Here is a 25,716-nt window from a genome sequence, read left to right as displayed (position 1 = left end):
CAGCTGGTGGCAAACTGGTTTGGAATATACCTCCTGAATGACAATATACCTCCTCAATAGAGGGCAAAATTACGCTGTTTTTGGCCTCTATAAGGTAACAGGGCTCTGTAGATACATTTGTGGTAACGCCTCGGGGGTTGTAGGATAGTTGGGGTGTTGCTGTGCTGTTAACCCTTGTCACTCGTGACGCCAGGGTGCGGGTTAAATACTGTAATGGTGCTGGGCCTATCGCCACCCTTCCCAAGAGCGATGGGTGAGTGCGGAATAAATGGATTGTCCACAACCACTGTTTAACTGAAAACTTGCAGGAACTTTTACTGAAGATTTTCTGTAGCTGGCAACAGCAATAACAGTCCAGATAACAGAGTCTATTTGTAGTTGAGCAGTGATTGACAGACGGTTGGGATCAGATAAGCTCAATTTAGCTTTTAAAAGATTCCGCAGCCTAGATCCGCTGGATTTAGGGGTGCGTTTATGTCCAGTGATCTTGCGGAGAGTAGCGGGGAATTGTAATTGTACAACAGCTTTGGTATAGGTCGAGGCCGCAGTAAACGTACTTGTAAGCTGCGGAGGTCCTACCTCGTTCAGTGACAGCAACCCAAGAGAGCGATTAATGGCCGCAGCTCCCTTATATGGGCAGGGGCTGAGCCGTTTTGGATTGGTCCATAACAACTGTCACTCACCGTTACACGGCATTGTGGGTGAACACGTGACACAAGAACCACCTAAGGTCCTTCAACATACCATAGAGTTCTGAGTAACGGGTCACATGACCTAAGGTCCTGCGACGCTAAACAAGTGAGTAATGCAATATACATATTTACAATGATAATTTTTATAAATATTAACTTACTAAGGGGTGACTAGGGAAGCGGACCCCCACAGTCCTAGGGACTCTGACTTTGGGGACCCCCCCCCACCACAGTATGAAATACGGTGCCGGGACACCACAATGTATATGGTAAATGGATACTGCTGACAGTGGGAAAAGAGCTCAAGACAGAAGGACTTAGTTTAGAAAAATTGGAGATTCATTACTATATACAAGACTCTGCTGTTTAAAATTGGTTTGGATTTTGAGGTCATGACCTCATATCTCAACCTCCTATCCTGTCTTCATATCTTGTCCTCATATCCCAGCTTTATATCCCGACCTTATATTCCATCAGGGCCGGCGCCACCTATAGACAAAATAAGCAGCTGCCTGGATCGCCCTCTTGATGGGGGCGCCGCTCTCCAGGTCCTGACAGCCCCTCAGCAAGCCAGTTTCCTCATCCTCATATCCCGACCTCATATCCTGACCTTATATCCCATCCTTATATCTGGACCTCCTATCCCGTCCCCCTATCCTGATCACATATCCCAAACTCATATCCTGACTTTATATTCCATCCACCGCAATAACTCTTCTCGGCACCCGCCTGCTAGACAGTCACCAGGATGTTTCGGAAGTTTTGGACAATCTCTGTAGCCTAAGAATTACGCAATCAGATGTGCCAGAGGTCACATAGACTTGCATGGAACTTCAGAATTAAAGGGGTTCTCCACCCTAAGGTGATTTTAGTACATACCTAGCAGACAGTAATTTTCCTCCCTCCCACACATCAGCCACCCCACCCATTGAAACATAAATGAGCTGCATCCGTTCAAAAGACCTGTGGTTTTCAATCAGGGAGCCTCCAGCTCATGCATTAGTTGCAGATTGATCTCTCTCCCATCAAGCGATCGCTCCACCCATTGAAGCAGACAGGCTCCCTGTCATCAGTGATGTCAGGTCTCGGCCGCATTGCAAGCTGGGAAAAATCGGAGACAACAGTCATTTTGTATGCTGGTAAAAATAAATATTGGATTGTGAGAAAACCATCACACACAGGTACAGACACTATATTATGAACTACACTAACTTTACAGCCCCGGTAGCATAGTCAAATAAAAAAAAATCCTGGAATACCCCTTTAAAAAAGAAAAACATGCACCAAGTACAGGGGGTTTGGGGTTGATTTAACTCCACTATATTTTTATTTGACGTCTAAATGACTTGTTATATATAGAATTATGGGAACAAATATCCAAAGTAGCTCCTCCTCATGAAAGTAAAGAGCTGTCTCTGTAGCATCACTTATACTTAAAACATGACTAGGGATTATAATCCAAACCATAATATTCTCCAAAAGGTGATCCGTAGACAGCTATTTTTGGTGGATAGGAAGGTTTCCCTTCATATACATAGTTTTACAATAGTTTATACTGGCACCTATGTTTTGCAGATACCCTCTTAATCTTAATGGATCGCTCCCACAGCAATTCCGAATATTCACGCATAAATCACACAAGATTGGCAATTACCATTTGGTGACACCTAACCCCCCCCCCCCCCCCACCTTGCGGGCTCTCTGCCCCAAGGTTTTTGCGACACTCCCTCCTTCGGCGTCACCCGGAGCTTCCGATGACGAGCCAAATGGATGAGCGACCGCGTGACTTTAATTTGGAAGGTAATATGTCTTCCTATACCTTGAGCTAGTAAAATCTCATTACTTGTACGAGGGCATATTTGGCGAGCTCTTCTGTTTCTCCATCCCATCATTTACTCGGCGCGCTACGTTCGGCTTGCCCAGGGCTTGCTATGTGATGACATTTGTAAGTTAATTATCTCTTAAATCCCCCCAACCGTTTAATTTTCTACAGCTGCTGGTGCTTATTCTCTCTTTTTTTTTTTTTTTATCCTTTTTTATTCATGACTTTTTAGTTTTGTTTTTGTTTCAAAAGTTGCACTAGGATAAGTCATATTTTTTACATAATTGCCTTCAACTTAGAAGACTATTCCATTTCGGAGAAACGACTCAATTTATATGTTTGTCCAAATAAAGAGCGAAAAGTTAAAATCACTCTTGGTGCAAATGACCGAGACAGGAAACCAAGCCTGAATTTGTGGAAATTTCGGCACAGTGGGGGAAGTTTAATAGCGAGGTCATTGTAGACCCCCGCTCCAATCCCAGCGTCTTGTACTTGTGGTTTCGGGCAAGCTCTTTTATTTCCTTGTTCATTAGGCACAAAAATTAGAGTGTCAGCTCTGCAGGGGAGTAATTGGTTTCTGTAAAAACCATATGTAGTGTCCTGCCCGATATTACATTCCTCATTCCCCTGACAGAGAGGCTCGTCTGCATTAGTAAGCAACAGCGCAGGGTCCAGAGAAAAATTAATTTCCCAATTTTTTTTTTTTTTTGATGATTATAGAAAAGTACAAATAAACTAATTTCAATTCGCCGGCACATATTGTAAAGTTAAACAGCAGTTTACAGACAAAAATCTACAGCTGTGGCCTCCGGGGACTTGTAATATTCAGAAAGACTGCTGACCATTCTGCTCCGGTGAAATATCTCCTAACAGGCAATATCCATTTTGGGGGAAGTTTTCAACTTTGGGGCTAGACGGATAATAATTTCATTAGATTCTTTTTTTGTGAGATATCTCGTTGGCACCATACAGAGCGATGTCACCGTGTTTTTTTTTTTATGTGCACCCGGTGCAGCTCAGCGATATTGGCATGAGGCACAAGTCGAAAGAAATGGCAAATGTAATGCAGTAACACATCCACCGTATTTTTCGTCATATAAGACGCTCCGGCATATAAGACACACCCAATTTTAAAGGATGAAAATCGAAAAAAAAAAAGATTCTGAACCTTCAACCTGCGGACCTCCAGATGTTGCAAAACTACAACTCCCAGCATGCCCGGACAGCCGTTGGCTGTCCGGGCATGCTGGGAGTTGTAGTTTTGCAACATCTGGAGGTCCGCAGGTTGAAGACCACTGGTATAGGAGGTAATACTCACGTGTCCCCGCCGCTCCGGACCCGTCACCGCTGCCCTGGATGTCGCCCTCCATCGCTGTCGCCGCGTCCCCGGGGTGTCCCCGTTGCTCCGGAACGTCTCTGCTGCCCGGTATCCTCGTTCTCCGTCGCCGATATCACGTCGCTACGCACGTGCGTGCGCGACGACGTGATGACGACGAAGGAGAGCACCAGCCATGCAGGGGATCCCGGCATAGAGCAGACACCGAGGAGGCAGGTAAGGTCCCTCCCGGTGCCCTGTAAGCTGTTCGGGACGCCACGATTTCACCGCGGCGGTCCCAAACAGCCCGACTGAGCAGCCGGGTTAGTGTCCCTTTCGCTTCAGACGCGGCGGTCAACTTTGATCGTCGCGTCTGAAGGCTTAATACAGGGCATCACCGCGATCGGTGATGTCCTGTATTAGCCGCGGGTCCCGACCGTTGATGGCCTCAGGGACCACCACGATAGGACAGATTTTAATGTGTATTTGCCGTATAAGACGCACCAACTTTGCCCCCCCCCCCCCCCATAACGGCAATATCATAGAAGCATCCCATACATGTAGATTATACTTATATATGTCTCATGGATAAAGCACTATTCTATCCCTTTGGGGATAATGATGATGACCAAACGAGAGACCCCGGTACCCCCAGAATCAGATTCCTTGCATAATCTGGTCCTGATATAAGGTGCTTGAGTAAAAGGGGTACTCCAGAGGGGGGAAATGTTTTCAAATCAACTGGCTCCAATAATGTATTCAGATTTGCTAATTACTTCTATATAGAAATCTTAATCCTTCCATGACTTATCAGCTTCTGTAAACGCTAGAGGAAGTTGTGTAATACTTTCCAGTCTGACCACAGTGCTCTCTGCTGCCACCTCTGCCTGTCAGGAACTGTCCAGAGCAAGAGAGGTTTGCTATGGGGAATTTTCTCCTGCTCTGGACAGTTCCTGACACGGACAGAGGTGGCAGGATTAAGATTTTTCTATAGAAGTAATTTACAAATCTGAATACATTTCTGGCACCAGTTCATTTGAAAGCATTATATTTTTTCTCCGGATTCCCCCTTTAAATGAAATTGAGCAGTGCCTATTGGATCTGATGAGGAAACCTACCCCCCCCCCCCCCTTGAAGCTGACATTTTAGCCTCATTGAGATCCCAGGACTTTTCTTGAGCCTTCCCTTTCACTGTCAGTAGGATGGATTTGTATTAATTGGCGAGATATAAGGTTGGGACATGAGGACGGGATGTGAGGACGGGATATGAGGATGAGATATAAGAATAGAGATATGAGGTTGGAATATAGGATAAGAGTCATTGTTGCTTTTCCTCTCCCACAAGGTTTAGGTAGGAGGACCAGGCAACACCGATTCCTCTGCTAATATATTCTAAAATTATCCTGAAATCTTGCAGTAATATTAAACTGACACTTCCTTTTCTGTACAGATCACTTTCCAGCAGTGCCCTCCTTATTATCACAGACAAGATTACAGTTAAAGGTGACACCAGTAGAAAGATAAGACAGTAGCTGATTCTCACATCTCAGCCTACCCCTCCCTGTAGAATGACCTCTGGATAGTTCACAGAGCATGCTCAGAAAACATTCCTGTTCTGGTGAATAGGGCCTGGGCCAGACTATTGTGTCTAAGCCCATAAGGTTTGCTGTGAAGCATTTCTTTAAAGGGGTATTCCCGTGTCCCAGCATTCTGAACATTTTGTTTAGAACTCTTGGAGCGGGCGGCCGTGATTGTGATGTCACAGCCACAACCCTCATGATGTCACGCCGCGCCTCCTTCATTCATGTCTATGGGAGGGGGCGTGTTGGCCGTCACACCCCCTCCCATTAACATGAATAGAGGGGGCATGGAGTGACGGGAAGGACATGAGCGTGACGTCACGACCACTGCCGTCGGAGCCCGACGTTTGTTTAGAATGCCGGGAGATGCAGGGGGCCCCAGCAGCAGGACCCCCCGTGATCAGGCGTCTTATCTCCAATCCTTTAGATAGGGGATAAGATGTCTATGGGCGGAGTACCCCTTTAATGTGATAGCTCTGGATTGTATCCTATATCACTGTATTTACCATATAACTCTGATCTGTCATATAGCCTCCCTGTGAAATGTTATTATTATTTTATCTTGGCTATATTGTCACATACAGGAGATCCCTAGTATTAGGACCAAATACAAATGATTTAAGTGGATTATGCCCAATCTTTGGTGATAGATGGATCTTTTCCATCCAATCGCACCCCTGGACCTTCGGTCATATTGTCATATTCCTATTATTCAGAGGCATTGACAGCTGTGTAATAAGAGCACACATGGTTTGCCTATCAGTGTGAAGTGGTGATCCCATCAGCTATAAAGCGTAATATTAGAAGTAAACGTATTTCTTATTGTTAATGTCAAGTGGTAATACGATCACTCCTGTGCTATGAATAATGGCCCTTTTTATGATCTCTGCGATACGTTAATGTCATTGCCAGCATACCAAGAATGGGGAATTTTCCTTACTCTGAGCTTTGCTGCACATAATATTATCACAGGCTCGGACGCCAGAAAACCGATGACAAGACAAGATTCTCCGGCTGGTCATTTTGTGGCTCTGTAATAAGTTTTATTATGAATAAAAGAAAACAAAACTTTACTTTGTAACTTTATCTTTTTTTGTCTTTTTTTTAATCTATGATGATGATTTTTATTATCACTACTCTTTACTCATGTACATCTTTACAGCTTTAGTGAGACTTTTACGTATAATTTTTCCTCTGCTGATACTAGTGTCATTTCACTTTGGTAGAAAACACCACAGTCTTTTACCCCTTTAAAGGAGTGGTCCCAACTCGCTGTTTTAGTCTTCTGGCCAACTCCTGCATGTCTGCAGCTAAGGTTGTCAGAAATAGCCGAAGCAGGGAAGTTACACAATTTGCAAAACTCCTATTGACTTTAATGGGGGGGGGGGGGGTTGAACAAATTACATAATTTCGGCTGCTTCCAGCTTTTCCAACCACCTCCTTTAAGTAAAGGGGTCGTTAAATGTATTTTTTTTCTTAAAAAAGCACTTTTTTTTGTTTTTTGTTTTTTAACAAAGAAAGCTGAAACCCAAGCAATACTCCAGCATTGTAATTTGTTTCATCCCAGCTCAGTTGCATTAATTTTTTAAGCCCTTTCAGTATTGCATTAAAGGGGCATGGTTAGAGTGTGGTTAGGATTTTTGTACTATTAGGACCCTATTTTCAAAGGTTTAGCACCACTTTGTGGCCCACAAAGGTTGCAGCTAATACAAAGTATACTTGGTGTTTAATGACATGCTATTTGCCCCAAATTTTCAAAAGACTAAACACACTTCTGAGAATGAGGCACAGTTAACACTCTTTGAGGTGCAAAATAAAGAGCCCTGATAAAAAAAGTCTTTGAATATTCCGCTCAATGTCTCTCTTGTGTAGCTGACTTCCATCTGAACTACAGGATTACATCATTACCTATTAAATCCCTCCTGGCAGTTCTGACATCTGGTACACCACCAAGCTCTGCCTTATCTGTTCCTATTTTTGTCCTTCCATGCATAGAGTAATTTTGAACATATATATTTTGCTCTACCTAAGTGATGCAGTGATATAGTAGGTGAGTCCATACAATGATAGGAGCAATAAAGAGGAGCTGTCTCATTCAGATGAATTAAAGACCTTTTTAGAGGTTATTAAACAGGGAGAGGCAAGCTAATCTCTGCTGTTTGTGGAAGTTGATCCAGTGTTATCTCTCTACTGATGTCACCTTTTACTGTACTTCTGAAAGGGCATTACTAGGAAATGTTCCGTACAGAACAGGAAGGCTCAGCTTATTTTTAAGTGGCCTGAATTTAAACTGCAATAGAACAGGGGTGCAGTGATATAGGAGGTGATTCCATTCATTGATAAGCAGCAGAGTTATAAAACCTCCCTAACTCACATTGCCTGTCTCTATTGGCTGTATGCAGTCCAGTGTGTCCGAAGACATGCAGCTTCACTCTGCACCCCACTCAGCTATTGCAAGCAGGAGACACGGGGAGACAGGCTGAAGCTACATCTCATAGGAGTACACTGGAATTTTATAGTGTAGGTTAGAGGACAGTAGCTTTAGGTCATTGATCTGTCACTTGCTCTACTTGGACTCAGAGCAAGTGCAGTGATGAGACTCCACCCCATCTGTCTCTGCAAGTGTCCGGGGGAACCAAGACTGCATAAGGAAAGCCATTTCAGGTGGGAAGAAAAATTCAAGATGGAAGACAACCCATGTATGGAAGATACACAAGAGCCTCTACATTATTCATTATTGGCCTATGCTGCACTATACAAGCTCAAAAAAAATTGGCGTTATCCTTTAGAGAGAAATCACATATCTTGATAGTGTACTATTATTTCATGTATAGAGTATCTGATATACTGAGACTGCATTCTCCAAGCTCCTACACGCATATGTGTTTTCTATAATGCTATCTCATGATAATTAATTTTATCATTTTTTTCTTTTTTTCAGATTTCAACCAGATATTCCCAATGATTTGATCAGTTCAGTCACACAGTACTCTACAGAAAGGTAAAATAGTCTTTGATTTTATCATATTGTAATACTTACATAGGGAGTAAGCCAGAATTTTCCATCCAGGGTGCCTCCAGCTATTGCAAACTACAATTCCCAGCATGCTCGGGCAGCCGTTGACTGTCCGGTCATTCTGGGAGTTGTAGTTTTCCAACAGCTGGAGGCACCTTGGTTGAGAAACACTGCTCTGTTCCACCATAGTTACCATACCCCCAACCCTCCCAGATCCAGTGGGACATTCCTGGGACATGCTGGGAGTTGTGATTTTGTAACAGCTGGAGGCACCCTGATTGGAAAACACTGCTCTATCCCGGATCTGGCAGACATTCCCGGGACCTGCTGGAAGTTGTAGTTTTGCAACAGTGGAGGCACATCGATTGGGAAACACTGCTCTATCCCACCATAGGTACCATACCTCCCAACAGTCCTTGATCCTGGGGGACATTTCCGGGAGTTGTAGTTTTGCAACAGCTGGAGGCACCCTGGTTGGGAAGCAAGGATTAAAGCCTACGTTTGTATTCATATTTTGCTAATCCATTTGAATTGATGCATATACAGAATACAGCCCATGTATATTGCTTGCAGTTTATAGAGTACTTACAAGAAATTAGACCCTATTACCTGTAGTCGTTCTAATGTATATACAGTAAGTGGTTTTCCTATAACATGCGGCAAGACTTAGTGCATTATCTTGCAGAGCATGAAAGCCACAATCCAGACAGCCAGGCATATTGTGGTTAGGGTCATGTTTTAGCACAGGAAACAAATGTTGGTAAACCAGAATTGTAAAAAACACTCACAGGCTTATCTGACCTGGCTGGCTGCCCCCTTCTGCATGGGCTCTGGCAAAAACCTGATCCTCAATGATTGTTCAGAAATCGCCTCATAAACACGTCAGGAATTATTTTGTTTGTGGAAATTTCTTGTTGTTCCTACCGTGGCGACGTATATTTCCCTGTGCCGTAACAATATCGTCATTCAGTAATATTGTCATTTAAATCAACTGATGCCAGAAAGTTAAACAGATTTGTAAATGACTTCTATTAAAAAATCTTAATCCTTCCAGTACTTATTAGCTGCTGAATACTACAGAGGAAATTATTTTCTTTTTGGAACACAGAGCTCTCTGCTGACATCACCAGCACAGTGCTCTCTGATGACATCTCTGTCCATTTTAGGAACTGTCCAGAGCAGCATATGTTTGCTATGGGGATTTTCTCCTACTCTGGACAGTTCTTAAAATGGACAGAGATGTCAGCAGAGAGCAGTGTGCTGGTGATGTCAGCAGAGAGCTCTGTGTTCCAAAAAGAAAAGAATTTCCTCTGTAGTATTCAGCAGCTAATAAGTACTGGAAGGATTAAGAATTTTTATTAGAATAATTTACAAATCTGTTTAACTTTCTGGCACCAGTTGATTTGAATAAAAAAAAAAAAAAAAGTTTTCCACACGAGTACCACTTTAATAGGTGCCTTTAGTGGAGCTCACAATCTAGGAAGCTGGGTAATCTATTCGTGTTTAGATCAGTGTTTCCCAACCAGGGTGCCTCCAGCTGTTGCAGAACTACAACTCCCAGGATGCCCGGACAGCCCTTGGCTGTCCGGGCATGCTGGGAGTTGTAGTTCTGCAACAGCTGGTGCAACACTGGTTAGGAAACACTGGTTTAGAGTGTGTGAGAAACCAGTGAACCCAGGAAGGCAAATCCTAAGAAATGCCTTATCGGAGATAATGTAAACTTGTGGAATTCATATTTGTGGTATTAAAGCCACATTTCCAGTGCAGACATGGCCTAAAATTAAACTTGCAGCAAAGTTCATGTATTTGTCTCACTACATAATTTGGCTGAGCATTTCACCATCTGAATTGCGTTGTGTGAACTGTACCTGTAACGCATCATTACAAGTTCATAACGTGGCCATAACATTAGGCCTTAAAGGTTATGGACATCTTTGAAAATATTTTTACCTATGTTATTAGTTATATTGAGTTAAAAAATGTTCTAGTCTGTGGTCTTCATTCCTTCATTCAGTTTCTGACCCCCTGGTATGTAGATTGCATCCTGCTCCTAGGTTCAGATTCTCCTCATGTACGGGGTGTCCTCACTGTAATGCAAGCTGGAAGTGAGGTCTGTATGTTTAGGAGTCTACAGTATGCTGTAAGTGCCTTGCTTTTTCTCTACGCTGGTACACAGCCCATGTGATTCTCCTCTGCAGATTGCCTTGTATCTGCCTTCCATTCTATCTACAGCATGTGTGAACTGCCCTCCATGTATGCTCTCCTTCCTATGTACATTCTATGTAAGCTGCCTTCCATGTATACATGCCTCCTTATCTATAGCCTGTGTGAGCTGCCCTCCATGTATGCTCTTCTTCTTATCTATATCATGTGAGCTGCCCTTCATGTATAATTTCCTCCCTATCTACAGCCTGTGTGCTGCCCTCCATGTGTGCGCCCACCCTATATACCTCCTATGAGCTGCCCTCTATTTATGCTTTCTTCCCTATCTACAGTCTGTGTGACCTGCACTCCATGTATGTCTTCTTCCCTATCTACAGCTTATGTGAACTGCTGTATAGACTCTGTGAGTTGCCCCCCATATATGCTCTCTGTCCTACCTACATCCTATGAGCTGGCTTCTACATATACTTTCCTCACTATCTACAGCCTGTGTGAGGTGCCCTCCATGTATGCTCTCTGCCCTATCTACATCCTATGAGCTGCCCTTTACCTATGCTTTCCTCATTATCTACAGCCTGTGTGAGCTGTGCTCCATGTATGGTTTATTCCCTATCTACAGTCTGTGTGAGATGTGCTCCATGTATGGTTTCTTCCCTATCTACAGCCTATGTGAGCTGCTGTGTATGCTTTCCTCCCTTGTTGCAGATCTATATAACCTTTGTGATCTGCCCTCCATGAATGTTCTGCTAGCTCTCCTGACTCTGAGTTGCTGTGTATATCCTCCTCCCCCCCCCCCCCCCCTGCTGCTGTCTCTAAAGCCAAATTTACACATCTGTAGTGACCCACGGGTGTATGGCGGGACCATGGGTGTAGCGATGTGAGTGGTGGGATCAGATGTTATTAACCCCGGGGGCAAGATGTTGTTGACCCCTGGTGTTCGTGACGCCAGTGTGGTTTTGGGGTTCCGGAACACCACATGCCTGGATTCTCCGCTATCCCAGTTGCTAGTAGTGAAATGAGAGTCCACAACCAGTTATGGTCAAACAGAGACTTTACTGAGTATAAGACAGATGGAATTATCTTCACAGCTAAGGCCAGAATGCCCAGAGAGGTGGCCAGGGCCCAGAGGACCTTGCAGCTTGCTGGACCAATATACTTGTAATTAACTTGACTTGAGATTGGACTTGACTTGACTATGTGCAGGACTTGACTAGTTTCAGTGACAGCAGACATAGACTTGAGACTTACTGGAATGACTGTAGCTTTTGGGGTCTTCCAGATGCTGATCACTTGCACTGAGATCTCTGGTGGTTTCTGTGCTCAGTCATGTAGCAGGTGGTAAGAGCTAAGAGAGGGAATTGTAATATCCGCCCCTTTATATAGTGGGGGGCTGGCCCATTGGTCAAGTTGCGGGTCATAGGTTAAGCTGGTGCTTAACATGTGACAAGAAATCATGTGACTGCATAACATAACATGTGACAGACTTACACAGGTCCTTGAGACCTCGCACAGCTCCTTTGTACTACCTATACATAAGGATACTGTCTAGGCCTTAAAGTGATATACACAACAGGGGGAGACCCTGCAGGGGAGCCCCAGGTCACTGAGGGTCTCAACCTGACAGGGCCTAAGGGTAATACAGAACCATGTCCTGTACTGGGACATCACACATCGTTAAATGTACTGAAACTTAACAAGCATATTTTCATCCTTAATTGGCAAAAACAGCCACATTGTTGCAAAGCTACAGCTCTGGGAGTTGTAGTTTTGTAACATTTGGATGCACCCTGGATGGGAAACACTGCTCTATCCCACTGAAGTTACCATACATGCCAGCCGTCCCCATCCGTCTGGACATTCCCGGGACATGCTGGGAGTAGTAGTTTCTAACAGCTGGAGGCACACTGATTGGGAAACTCTGCCTTAGAGTCATTTGGTCATATGAAAACCAGTCTGTCTCTCCAGACTTTTCAGTGCTTGATGTGTCAGAGCAGGATGGGTGTTCTGGGCTCTGACTTCCTGTGGACTACAGATGACATCATCACCTACAGATGACATCATCACCTACCAGATCCCTCCTACTAGCTCCCAGACTCCTCCACTCCTAGCTCCATATGCCACCTCTATGGGATCAGGATATATAGTAGTTATACACCTCCCCTCCAAGCTCTATCTGTATACTGCTGCTATCTCTATGGGATCAGAAAATATAGTAGTTATACACCTCCCCTCCCAGCTCTATCTGTATACTGTTGCTGCTATCTCTATGGGATCAGAATATATAGTAGTCTTATACCTCTCCTGCAGCTCTATCTGTATACTGCTGCTGCTATCTCTATGGAATCGGGATATATAGTAGTTATACACTTCCCCTCCAGCTCTATCTGTATACTGCTGCTGCTATTTCTATGGGATCAGGATATATAGTAGTTATACAACTCCCCAAAAGCTGTCCAGGCATGCTAGTAGATGTACAGTGGTCCCTCAAGTTACAATATTAATTGGTTCCAGGACGACCATTGTATGTTGAAACCATTGTATGTTGACACCATAACTCTATGGAAACCTGGTAATTGGTTCTGAAGCCACCAAAATGTCATCCAAAAATAGGAAAAGTGAGGATTAAAGAAAAATAAGTAGATAACTAATATAGATAAAGCAAATCCTTATATATAAAAGTAATAAAGATCTGATGGGAGCTTTAATCACTGTCTATGTCAGTGTTTCCCAACAAGGGTGCCTCCAGCTGTTGCAAAACTACAACTCCCAGCATGCCCGGACAGCCAAAGGCTGTCCGGGCATGCTGGGAGTTGTCATTTTGCAACAGCTGGAGGCACCCTCTTTGGGAAACACTGGTCCATGTAGAGGACAGGAGTTTCTTCAGGGTCCGGTACAGTACACAGTGTCCTATAAAAGTAACATGGAGCCGCCCTCACCTGGTGTCCAAAGGAGCAGCTAACCCTGGTACAGGTAAAGAGTACAGAACATGTAATACCTCTCTGTACTGTAGGGGGCACTACCAGACACCAGTCAGTGCATGCACTTCAGTAATACAGGTAAAGAGTAGTACAGAACTTGTAATACCTCCCTGTGCTGTAGGGGGCGCTACCAGACACCAGTCAGTGCATGCACTTCAGTAATACAGGTAAAGAGTAGTACAGAACTTGTAATACCTCCCTGTGCTGTAGGGGGCGCTACCAGACACCAGTCAGTGCATGCACTTCAGTAATACAGGTAAAGAGTAGTACAGAACATATAATACCTCCCTGTACTGTAGGGGGCGCTACCAGACACCAGTCAGTGCATGCACTTCAGTAATACAGGTAAAGAGTAGTACAGAACATATAATACCTCCCTGTACTGTAGGGGGCGCTACCAGACACCAGTCAGTGCATACACTTCAGTAATACAGGTAAAGAGTATAGAACATGTAGTACCTCCCTGTACTGTAGGGGGCGCTTCCAGACACCAGTCAGAGCATGCACTTCAGTAATACAGGTGTTTTACCAGTGAATGCCCATTCTGATTGGTCCGATCTTCCGGCCATTGACATGTTTCACAGATCTGGACTGTCCGTACATTGTATGTTGAGTCTGGTTTCAAGTTACGATGGTCCAGAAAAGACCATTGTACAGTATGTTGAAACTATTGTATGTTGAGGCCATTGTAAGTTGAGGGATCACTGTAGTTTTGGAACAACTGGAGGCACCCCATTTGGTGACCACTGGATTAACGCACAGTTCTCGCCCTACTCCGAGGACTGCATAGTCCAGCATATGTCTGTGCAGGGTTTTTTAGGGGGGGGGAGTTTCTTGTTGCCTTCTGCTCTGTTGTCCCTATAAACATCAGTAAGTGCAGTCATCTCCTCGAGTGTTACTGTTGGGGGTATCTTGAGCGGCAGACGTGTCAGGACATTTACATGCAAGATAGAGCATTAATATTGATGTGCTGTCAGGTAATTTCTCCGGTGCCGGCAGCATATAAATACCATTACAGTGTAATTAGTCAGCATCAAGCTGAGTCCTGATTGAAGAAAACTTTGTCAAGTGTCGCCTACCTGCGCTTTTTTCTTCTGTCAGTCAATCTAAAAAATCAAAAGTTCCCTCTTTACAAGATCCCCCCCCCCCCCCCAATCAATCCCGGCCCTCGGATTGTATTGTGCTATAAAGACGGTAAATACTCGGGGTCGCCTCCGTTCCCATCCAGTCGGATTTTCTTATCATCTCCGTAGATGTCTTTAGGGGAAATGAAGTTAAAAGAAACATCTTCAGAGGACGAGTAACATGTAGCCGACAACCGTTGTAGACATTTTGCATCTGTTTAACTATGTTACAAGTAGTGAGATTTTGCGTGTGCCCTTGAAGCCTCGCCTTATTGGTATGCCGCGGACGTAACATCGGGAACGGTGGCACTCTTTCATTGAGAAATCACAGGCTGCGAGTCTGGATGCAGAAGTCCTGTGCTCGTCCCCACTAAGTTACTATCCATGACCCATTTGTCACCTGAATTATATTTTTAGCGGCTGTCTGGGACATATCTCATACTTGACATGGGTGGCAAATTAAACTATAATACCACACAGCATGTAATAAAACGTAGCGCCATCTAATCATCGCACAGTCCGCGAGAGATCGGAAATTGGAGGATTAGATATATATATATGATAATGAACAAGCCGCACCAAGAGATAGGGCAAGTGAAGTTTATATCATACCTGATCTCCTGTATAGTTATCACCAACGATATTTAAAGGGGTACTCCGGTGGAAAACATTTTTTTTTTTTTAAATCAACTGGTGCCAGAAAGTTAAACAGATTTGTAAATTACTTCTATTAAAAAATCTTCACCCTTCCGGTACTTTTTAGCAGCTGTATGCTACAGAGGAAATTCTTTTCTTTTCGAATTTCTTTTTTGTCGCAACCACAGTGCTCTCTGCTGACACCTCTGTCCGTGTCGGGAACTGTCCAGAGCACCGTAGGTTTGCTATGGGGATTTTCTCCTGCTCTGGACAGTTCCTGATACGGGCATCAGGTGTCAGCAGAGAGCACTGTGGACAAGACAAAAAAGAAATTCAAAAAGAAAAGAATTTCCTCTGTAGCATACAGCTGCTAAAAAGTGCTGGAAGGATTAAGATTTTTTAATGAAAGTCATTTACAAATCTGTTTAACTTTCTGGCACCAGTGGATAAAATTTTTTTTTTTTTTCCACCGGAGTAGTCCTTTAACTTGTGTGTGGGTATTATCGATACCAAAGGTAGAACCATACATACACATAACAGAATCTTATCAAAGGGGTTATGGAATTAAAGGGGTACTCCGCTGCTAGACATCTTATCACCTATTGAAAGGATAGGAGATAAGATGTCTGATTGTGGGAGTCCCGCTGCTGGGGCCCCCGTGTTCTCCCACAGCACCTGGCGTTCTAAACAAACGCCAGGATCCTGCGGCAGTGGTCGTGACGTCACGGCCACACCCCCTCCATTTATGTCTATGGGAGGGGCGTGTCCATTGACACGCCCCCTCCCATAGACATGACTGGAGGGGGTGTGGCGTGACTTCAAGGAGGGTTGTGGCCATTACACAATCATGGCCTCCGGCTCCGAGCATTCTTAACCCCTTAAGGACTCAGCCCATTTTGGCCTTAAGGACTCAGACAATTAAATTTTTACGTTTTCATTTTTTCCTCCTCGCCTTCTAAAAATCATAACTCTTTTATATTTACATCCACAGACTAGTATGAGGGCTTGTTTTTTGCGCGACCAGTTGTCCTTTGTAATGACATCACTCATTATATCATAAAATGTATGGCGCAACCAAAAAACACTATTTTTGTGGGGAAATTAAAATGAAAAACGCAATTTTGCTAATTTTGGAAGGTTTTGTTTTCACGCCGTACAATTTATGGTAAAAATGACATGTGTTCTTTATTCTGAGGGTCAATACGATTAAAATGATACCCATTATTATATACTTTTCTATTCTTGTTGTGCTTTAAAAAAATCACAAACTTTTTAACCAAATTAGTACGTTTATAATCCCTTTATTTTGATGACCTCTAACTTTTTTATTTTTCCGTATAAGCGGCGGTATGAGGGCTCATTTTTTGCGCCATGATCTTTACTTTTTTTTGATACCACATTTGCATATAAAAAACTTTTAATACATTTTTTATAATTTTTTTTTAATAAAATGTATTAAAAAAAGTAGGAATTTTGGACTTTTTTTAAATTTTTTTTCGTTCACGCCGTTCACCGTACGGGATCATTAACATTTTATTTTAATAGTTCGGACATTTACGCACGCGGCGATACCAAATATGTCTATAAAAAAAAATTTTTACGCTTTTTGGGGGTAAAATAGGAAAAAACGGACGTTTTACTTTTTTATTGGGGGAGGGGATTTTTCACTTTTTTTTTTACTTTTACTTTTACATTTTTTTACATTTTTTTTTACACTTGAATAGTCCCCATAGGGGACTATTCATAGCAATACCATGATTGCTAATACTGATCTGTTCTATGTATAGGACATAGAACAGATCAGTATTATCGGTCATCTCCTGCTCTGGTCTGCTCGATCACAGACCAGAGCAGGAGACGCCGGGAGCCGCACGGAGGAAGGTGAGGGGACCTCCGTGCGGCGTTATGAATGATCGGATCCCCGCAGCAGCGCTGTGGGCGATCCGATCGTTCATTTAAATCGCGAACCGCCGCAGATGCCGGGATCTGTATTGATCCCGGCACCTGAGGGGTTAATGGCGGACGCCCGCGAGATTGCGGGCGTCGGCCATTGCCGGCGGGTCCCTGGCTGCGATCAGCAGCCGGGATCAGCCGCGCATGACACGGGCATCGCTCCGATGCCCGCGGTTATGCTTAGGACGTAAATGTACGTCCTGGTGCGTTAAGTACCACCTCACCAGGACGTACATTTACGTCCTGCGTCCTTAAGGGGTTAAAGGGGTACTCCGCTGCTAGACATCTTATCGCCTATTGAAAGGATAGGAGATAAGATGTCTGATTGTGGGGGTCCCGCTGCTGGGGCCCCCGTGTTCTCTCACAGCACCTGCCGTTCTAAACAAACGCCAGGTTCCTGCTCCAGTGGTCGTGACGTCACGGCCACACACCCTCCATTCATGTCTATGGGAGGGAGCGTGTCCATCGACATGACTAGAGGGGATGTGGCGGGACTTCAAGGAGGGTTGTGGCCATTACACGATCATGGCCTCCGGCTCCGAGCATTCTTAAAGGGGTATTCCAGGAATTTGTTTTATTTGACTATGCTACAGCAGCTGTAAAGTTAGTGTAGTTCATAATATAGTGTCTGTACCTGTGTGTGACGGTTTTCTCACAATTCTTCTGTGATTTTCACTCCAATATTTATTTATAACAGCATACAAAATGACTGTTGTCTCAGATTTTTCCCAGGTTGCAATGCGGCCGAGACCTTACATCACTAGTCAGCTGATGACAGGGAGCCTGTCTGCTTCAATAGGTGGAGGGATCGCTTGGTGGGAGAGAGATCAAACTGCAACTAATGCAACAGCTGGAGGCACCCTGATTGAAAACCACAGGTCTTTTGAATGGATGCAGATCATTTATGTTTCAATGGGTGGGGTGGCTGATGTGTGGGAGGGAGGACAATGGAATTATGGGATTTGTAGGCAAAAGTAGAAAACTCAAAACCAGTTGACAAAAGCTAGCCACAGTGTTATGGTAATCTCATAGCATAGCCATTACCCCCAAGACAAGCGCAGATCCTTCCTAAGCATGTCCATTACTGTCTGCCACGTAAGTAGTAAAATCATCTTATGGTGGAGAATCCCTTTAACAAAATGTTCAGAACGCTGGAGCACCGGAGTACCCCTTTAAAGAAGCACTCAGTTTTTTAAATTTTTATAATTTTTTTTTATTTATGTAGAGCAGCATAAGCTATTATTAGAGGATAGAGCCGAGGTTCTTGTGTATGTCTTGTGCTTACCTGATGTGGCATGGGTTGTGCTCTATGTTGTAGGGAAAAAATATCACTAAAATCACTTGCTTATACTGCTTACATTTCCCATGTATCCTCTGGCTTTGGTGGGATGTTTGATCACTGCACCTGGTCATCTCATTATGCTGCAGGTGCCGGAAGTCACCTAGGTGAACTTATTAGGCTTAAGTAGGATGGGGCCAGTTCACATTGTGTGCAGTTTTGATGTATTTTCTTATTCAACATATTCAACATAGGGTTTTCTAGAAAAATAATGTCATGAGGAGAAAGTGATTTGACCTATAATCACAAATAAGGTGTTTTATGAAGATTTGACATTTTTGGGCTTTTGTTTGCCTCTTCAATGCCTACTGCATTTTCCACATGCTTTTTCTGCATTAATGCAGTATTTGCTACACTTTTGTAAGATTAAAGTAATAATGACACATTTGCACAACTACAAATAGCACCATTTTTGACACAATTTTGGGCATAGCAAGGAAAAAAACATTAAACAAAAGCAGCAAGAAAATGAAATGTTTGAACAGGAGAGGTGTATAACTACCGTATTTTTCGCCGTATACGGCGAATACAAACCTATCGTGGTGGTCCCTGCGGCCATCATTGGCCGGGACCCGCGGCTAATACAGGACATCACCGATCGCGGTGATGCCCTGTATTAACCCTTCAGACGCGGCGATCAAAGCTGACCGCCATGTCTGAAGCGAAAGTGACACTAACCCGGATACACCGGGAGGGACCTTACCTCCCTCCTCGGTGTCTGCTCCGTGCCGGGATCCCCTGCATGGCCGGCGCTCTCCTTCGTCATAATCACATCGTTGCGCATGCCGGCCCGTCATCCAATAGGAGCGGCGTGCGTAGTGACGTGATGGTGGCGACGGAGAGCGAGGATACCGGGCAGCAGAGACGTTTCGGAGCGTCGGAGACACCCTGGGGACGCGGCGACAGTGATGTTGGGAGCGACATCCAGGGCATCGGTGACAAGCGGTGACGGGTCCGGAGCGGCTGGGACACGTGAGTATTACCTCCTATACCAGTGGTCTTCAACCTGCGGACCTCCAGATGTTGCAAAACTACAACTCCTGGAATGCCCGGACAGCCAACGGCAACATCTGGAGGTCCGTAGGTTGAAGATCACTGTCCTATACTTTACATTGTATTTGGTTCAGAATCTTTATTTTCTAGATTTTTATCCTATAAAATTAGGGGCGTCTTATATTCCGGAGCGTCTTATATGACGAAAAATACGGTACTATATATCCTGATCCCATAGATAGCAGCAGTATACAGATATAGCTGGAGGGGAGATGTAAGACTACTATATATTCTGATCCTATAGAGATGGTAGCAGCAGTATACAGATAAATCTGGCAGGGTGGGTGTATAACTACTATATATCCTGATTCCATAGAGATAGCAGCAGTATACAGATATAGCTGGAGGGGAGGTGAAGGACTACTATATATTCTGATCCCATAGAGATAGCAGCAGTATACCGATAAATCTGGCAGGGTGGGTGTATAACTACTATATATACTGATTCCATAGAGATAGATAGATTGGAAGGTGTATAACTACTATATATATCTTGATCCCATAGCGATAGCAGCAGTATACATATCTGGGTGTGGAGCCGGCTGGTAGCTAGTAGGAGGGATCTGGTAGGTGATGCTATCCTGTAGTTTACAGGAAGTCTGCTGACCCGGAGCTGACATCCTGCTCTGAAACATTAAAGGGGTACTCCGCCCCTGGCATCTTATCCCCTATCCAAAGGATAGGGGATAAGATGTTAGATTGCCGCGGTCCCGCTGCTGGGGACCCCCGGGATCGCCGCTGCGGCACCCCGCCATCATTACTGCACAGAGCGAGTTCGCTCTGTACGTAATGACGGGCGATGCAGGGGCCGGAGCAGCGTGACGTCACGGCTCCGCCCCTCATGACATCACGCCCCGCACCCTTAATGCAAGTCTATGGCAGGGGGCGTGACAACCACCACGCCCCCTTCCCATAGACTTGTATTGACGGGGGCGGGCCGTGACGTCACGAGGGGCGGAGCCGTGAAGTAACGATGCTCCGTCCCCTGTATGGCCCGTCATTACGTGCAGAGCGAACTCGCTCTGTGCAGTAATGATAGCGGGGTGCTGCAGCGGCAATCCCCGGGGTCCCCAGCAGCGGGACCGCAGCAATCTGACATCTTATCCCCTATCCTTTGGATAGGGGATAAGATGTCTAGGGGCGGAGTACCCCTTTAAGCATTGGAAAGTTTGGAGAGTCAGACTGCTTAAACAGCAATCTAGCATAATGTTTTTGCCCCACTGCCTGCTAGTACTGTATAAATACACAATCCAGTTCCTTTGCTCTGATATCAAGTAACGGCCGATCTAATCATCTTATACCACGTTGACATAGAGCATCTCATAGAAATGCTAAGAAGAAGCAACTTCTGGTCCACACAGCAAGCGCCACGGAATTTGGCAGGTCAGATTGTCAGTCACATGGTATCCGAGCAGGACTGGCAAAGAAAGATCCCAGTATGACTGGCACGGCCATTGATGTCATGTACACAATTAGCCGACATGGTAAAAAAAGGTTTGAATATTAAAAAGTTGCGCAATTTTACCATAATATTTTAGGGTGGATTATTGTAAACCATATGTGCCGGTTTTCTGGTTTGCGAAAAACGTGTGACTTTTGTAACTTTAGACGTCACATTGACCATTTAAACTTGGGTGAAATTTAGCAGGAAGTGGGCATAACCTCGCATGGCCTGATACATTTACTGACGTTTATACCAGAAAGCCATGGAAATGAGATGCCAGTTCTTGGCTGACGTAGAGTTTTCTACAATAGGGAGGGACCACCTAAAATGTATTCTCCATTATTGTGCTATTATGGAGGCTGGCTGTAGTATCCTTCATTGGGGAGACTGGCACCAATTTGTGGAGCACTGAAATAAAAATGTTGTGCCAAAACTTAAAATAACTTGCCCCGCCCACTCTCCTTTTTGTCAAATAGTTTTTGAATAATGGTATTATCTTAGAATTCTACACAGCCTTCGGCTCTGCACCCAAACCAAAACATCTACTCCCAGCAAGTTGCGCGCACACACACTTTAGGGTGGGGGGTGCACAGAGGTGGGGACACACTATAGGGAGGTACACAGAGGGGACACTAAATGGGGGTACACAAGGAACACTATAGGGGCGGTACACAGAAAAGGGAACACACTATGGGGGTACACAGAGGATGGGACACACTATATGGGGGGGACTCTAATGGGGAGTACACAGAGGAGGGGACACTATAGGGAGGTGAACAGAGGGGTCACTAAATTGGGGTACACAGAGGAGGGAACACTATAGGGGTGGTACACAGAAAAGGGGACACACTATGGGGTTACACAGAGTAGGGGACACTATAGGGGGTACTCAGAGAATGGGACACACTATGGGGGGGCACTTAAGGGGAGTACACAGAGGAGGGGACAAACTATAGGTGGGTACACAGAAGAGAGGGCACTAAAGGGAAGTATACAGTGGAGGGCACACTATAGGTGGTACATAGATGGGACACTAGGGGTACACAGAGGACGGAACACACTATGGGGGGACACTGAAAAGGAGTAAACAGAGGTGGGGACACACTATAGGGAGGTACACAGAGGGGGGCAAATTAAGGAGTACACAGAGGACGAGACACTATAGGGATTACAGAGGGCAGGACACACTATAGGGTGTACACAGAGGAGGGGACATAATATAGGGCGGTACACAGAGGAGGGGACACAATATAGGGCAGAACACAAAGCAGGGGACACTATAGCGGGTACACAGAAAAGGGGACACTATAGGGGGTACACAGAGCAGGGGACACTGTAGGGGGTACTCAGAAAAGGGGACACTATAGGGGGTACACAGAGCAGGGGACACTATAGGGGAGTACACAGAGGAGTATACACATTATAGCTTTTGACTGTCCGGGCATGCTGGGAATTGTAGTTTTGCAACAGCTGGAGGCACCCTGGTTGGGAAACACTGTAGTAAACGTTTCTTATTTTGCACTTGGCACAGGCCGGTGATCATAGGATTACCATTCTTCAGTCTATCTGCGACGTACACATCAGTAATTTGCTGAAATGTGACCCGCACGTCACTTCTTTTTTCCCAAACAATTTTCGTCTTAAGCGGCGAATGAGTGTTTTGCGGGAAGCCTCCCCCTGCAGCTGTCGAGAAGGATTTCGTTCCTTCAGCCGTTTACTATTTTTGATAGGGCTGTTAACGGCTTGATTTAGGGATCAGCTGCGTAATAAATTGTTTCATATTTTGGGCCTTTTCTTTTTTTCAGACTTCTTTTTAGATCTTACCCCTGAGGCTTAGAGCGGTGTTTGAGACATGTCAGCACCGCGTCCCCCGGCTCTCCGTCATGTCAAAGCTTTGCCTAATCCCTCGCCCACCCAGAGCCGGCTGCTACCAGCACAACCAAGTACCTGTTTGTGATATGAAACACACCCCGCCGCAATACCTTCCAGATGTGTCCGATTCCTATAACAAGGGCCGCGTTCTGCCCCAATATCTCCTCCACTTTACGTTTACGAATATTTCCCTGATTAATACATATTCTGGGTTTTATTTAAAACTCGAAAAATGTTTCTTCTTATTATTTAAAACGTGCGGCCGGAATGTTTTCCAGAATCGTCAAATGGGCTTTTTCCTAACCAAGGTGCCTATAGCTGTTGCAAAACTACAACTCCCAGCATGCCCGGACAGCCATCGGTGCTCCGGTGGTCTGGAAAAGGTGGAAACAGTCCTAGGAAAGAGTCTCCTAGGTCTGTATCCACCTTTTCCAGCCCACGGGAGCACCTGAAGGCTGAACTAATTTATGCAGGATAAGTCATCAACTGCCGAGCCGAGAAGTTTGTGACGAATCAAATTTACTGTAAATTCGCTCATCTCTAGTCCGCAGGTTGAAGACCACTGGTATAGGAGGTTACACTCGCGTGTTCCCGTCGTTCTGGACCCGTCACCGCTGCCCTGGATGTCGCTCCATCTCTGTCGCCTCGTCCCCGTGGTGTCTCCGACGCGGTGGTCCCGAACAGCCCTACTTAGCAGCCGGGTTAGTGTCACTTTGGCTTCAGACGCGGCGGTCAGCTTTGATCGCCGCGTCTGAGGGGTTAATACAGGGCATCACCGCGATCAGTGATGTCCTGTATTAGCGGCGGGTCCCGGCCGTTGATGGCCGCAGGGACCGACTCGATAGGTGTGTATTCGCCATATAAGACGCACCGACGCCGTATAAGACGCACTTTTTCTTCCCCAAAACTGGGGGGGGGCCCCAGTTTTGGGGAAGAAAAAGTGCGTCTTATACGGCGAAAAATACGGTAATAAATAACATAAAAGTATGTGCACAAAAGAAAATACTGAGCAAAAATATAATAATAGGATAGAAGAAAACACCTAAAAAAAAAAAAAATAAATAAAAATACTGGTAGCTGTTCACATGCCATGCAAATAGTAATGGTAAAAAGTAGCAGAGGGGAAAAAAAGTCACTTCAGTTTTATAGGTAGACTAAACTGCTAGTAATAAATAGAAATACTTAGTAAATCTAGTCATAGCCTACATAAGGCAAAAATGACAGTGCAAAAAAAATAAATAAATAAAGGAGAAAGAAGCCCCAGAAATGCAGGTAAAATATAAACTAAAGAAAATACAATTCGTGTATGATCCCAGTTACCCACCAGTCCCCTGACGTGTTTCGTGTCCATGTTTGAGCCCATCCAGCTAAACGCTGCGTCATCCTGGTCTTGGTCGGCTTTTCTTTTAGTGTAAACACTTTGCCTTATAGAGATGTCTTCTATACTTACCCTATTATTTCTCAAGGATAATATTCTTACCTTTCGGTGTCAGGCATTTGCACCTCCATCGTAAGATTTCATTTTTACTAGATTGTGATACTTACAAAAGATTTAGATTTTTGCATATATGGACGCGACTATTATTTCACAACTTTTGTTATACTATTTTCTTTTTGTGGAGGGCCCCTTCAATCCCAGGTAACAGGTTAAATCGCAGTGTCTTGCCCCTTAGGATACACGTACATACGAAATTGTTCAAATTTTGAATGTCATCTTTTTTAACAGTCAAAGTCAGACTCAATATTTTTAATATTTTTTATACCTTTTTTGCATTCCTTAAACCATTTTTTTTTCAAATGTTTTCGCTTTTCTTTTTTAACCACATCCTATGCTGTTATACCTTCAGCACACCTGCCAAATTTTGGAACACAAAAATTGAAAAAAAACTTTCCAAAAGCTTGTCTTTGTAATGAGTAGGATCGGGTTTGTGTTCATAGTTAAATATGCCAGTGTTCTTTGTAGCATCAGGCGTTGCTGTGATGACGCCCCCCGTCCAATCAGCGGGCTTGGACCTAAAGCCAATAACATCTACTCTCAGTGTCCACACCCATTCCAGGTGAACAAAAATACCATGCTAGTCTGCTTAGGCCTTGCTTGTGTTCAGTTTATCTGCACTAGCTTTCACACTCCTTCTGGTTTGTTCTTTTCTGTGTTTTCTGACCTCGGCTTTCTATGTGTTTATTCTTTGCTTAGTGATTTGGTACCCAGGGCCAGTGTTAGGGCATGGCAAACTGGGCAACTTCCCAGGACCCCTGTCCTCCAGAGGGCCCCCTGTGGCTGCTAGAGTGTTTATAGCTGGGGGATGCAGTGTAGCCCTGCTGCCAGCAGAATCCAGGATTGAGCCTCACGGCAGAGTTCATTTACATAGTGCTGGCAGTGAGCGGCTCCTTTAACCCCCCCCCCCCCCCGCCCCCCCCCCCCCCTTATCATGAATATCTAGCAGCTCCTGAAGTATTTAATGCACCCAGCCAACTTTCAATAAAAGTAGATAGATGTGATGTGTAGATGTACATATGTGATGTAAACAGTTTATCTGTTACATGTATTTGTGTATAGTGAGCTGTATGTGTGTGTAATGCAGGTATGTATATACACATGTATGATATATGTGTGAGTGAGTATGTATGTATTGTATGTAAGCGTTGGGAATATGTATAGTTTTTTTTATATAGTGGTGCATCTGTCACTGTCACTTGGCCTACCTAAGGCCCAACCCTAGTGCAGCAAA

At 44.6% G+C, this 25,716-nt stretch overlaps 1 protein-coding gene across 9 annotated transcripts in view; it reads left to right on the top strand.

The window, feature by feature from the left end:
* Window positions 1-25,716, top strand: part of PKNOX2 (PBX/knotted 1 homeobox 2) — a 430,049-nt gene that overhangs the window by 232,519 nt on the left and 171,814 nt on the right. For 8 of the 9 annotated variants that reach the window (XM_056544248.1, XM_056544254.1, XM_056544256.1 and 5 more), the window contains one exon: window positions 8,351-8,410. The gene's annotated coding sequence lies outside the window, so the exon portion shown is untranslated. Of the gene's footprint in view, window positions 1-8,350; window positions 8,411-10,546; window positions 10,566-25,716 lie in introns of those variants that run through there. The other variant, XM_056544252.1, reaches the window with a different exon arrangement.

This window comes from Hyla sarda, chromosome 10, assembly GCF_029499605.1.
Source record: "Hyla sarda isolate aHylSar1 chromosome 10, aHylSar1.hap1, whole genome shotgun sequence".
Classification (NCBI taxonomy): Eukaryota; Metazoa; Chordata; class Amphibia; order Anura; family Hylidae; genus Hyla; species Hyla sarda.
The sequence above is the reverse complement of the archived record's forward strand: the minus strand, read 5'-3'. Positions and strand labels throughout refer to the sequence as shown.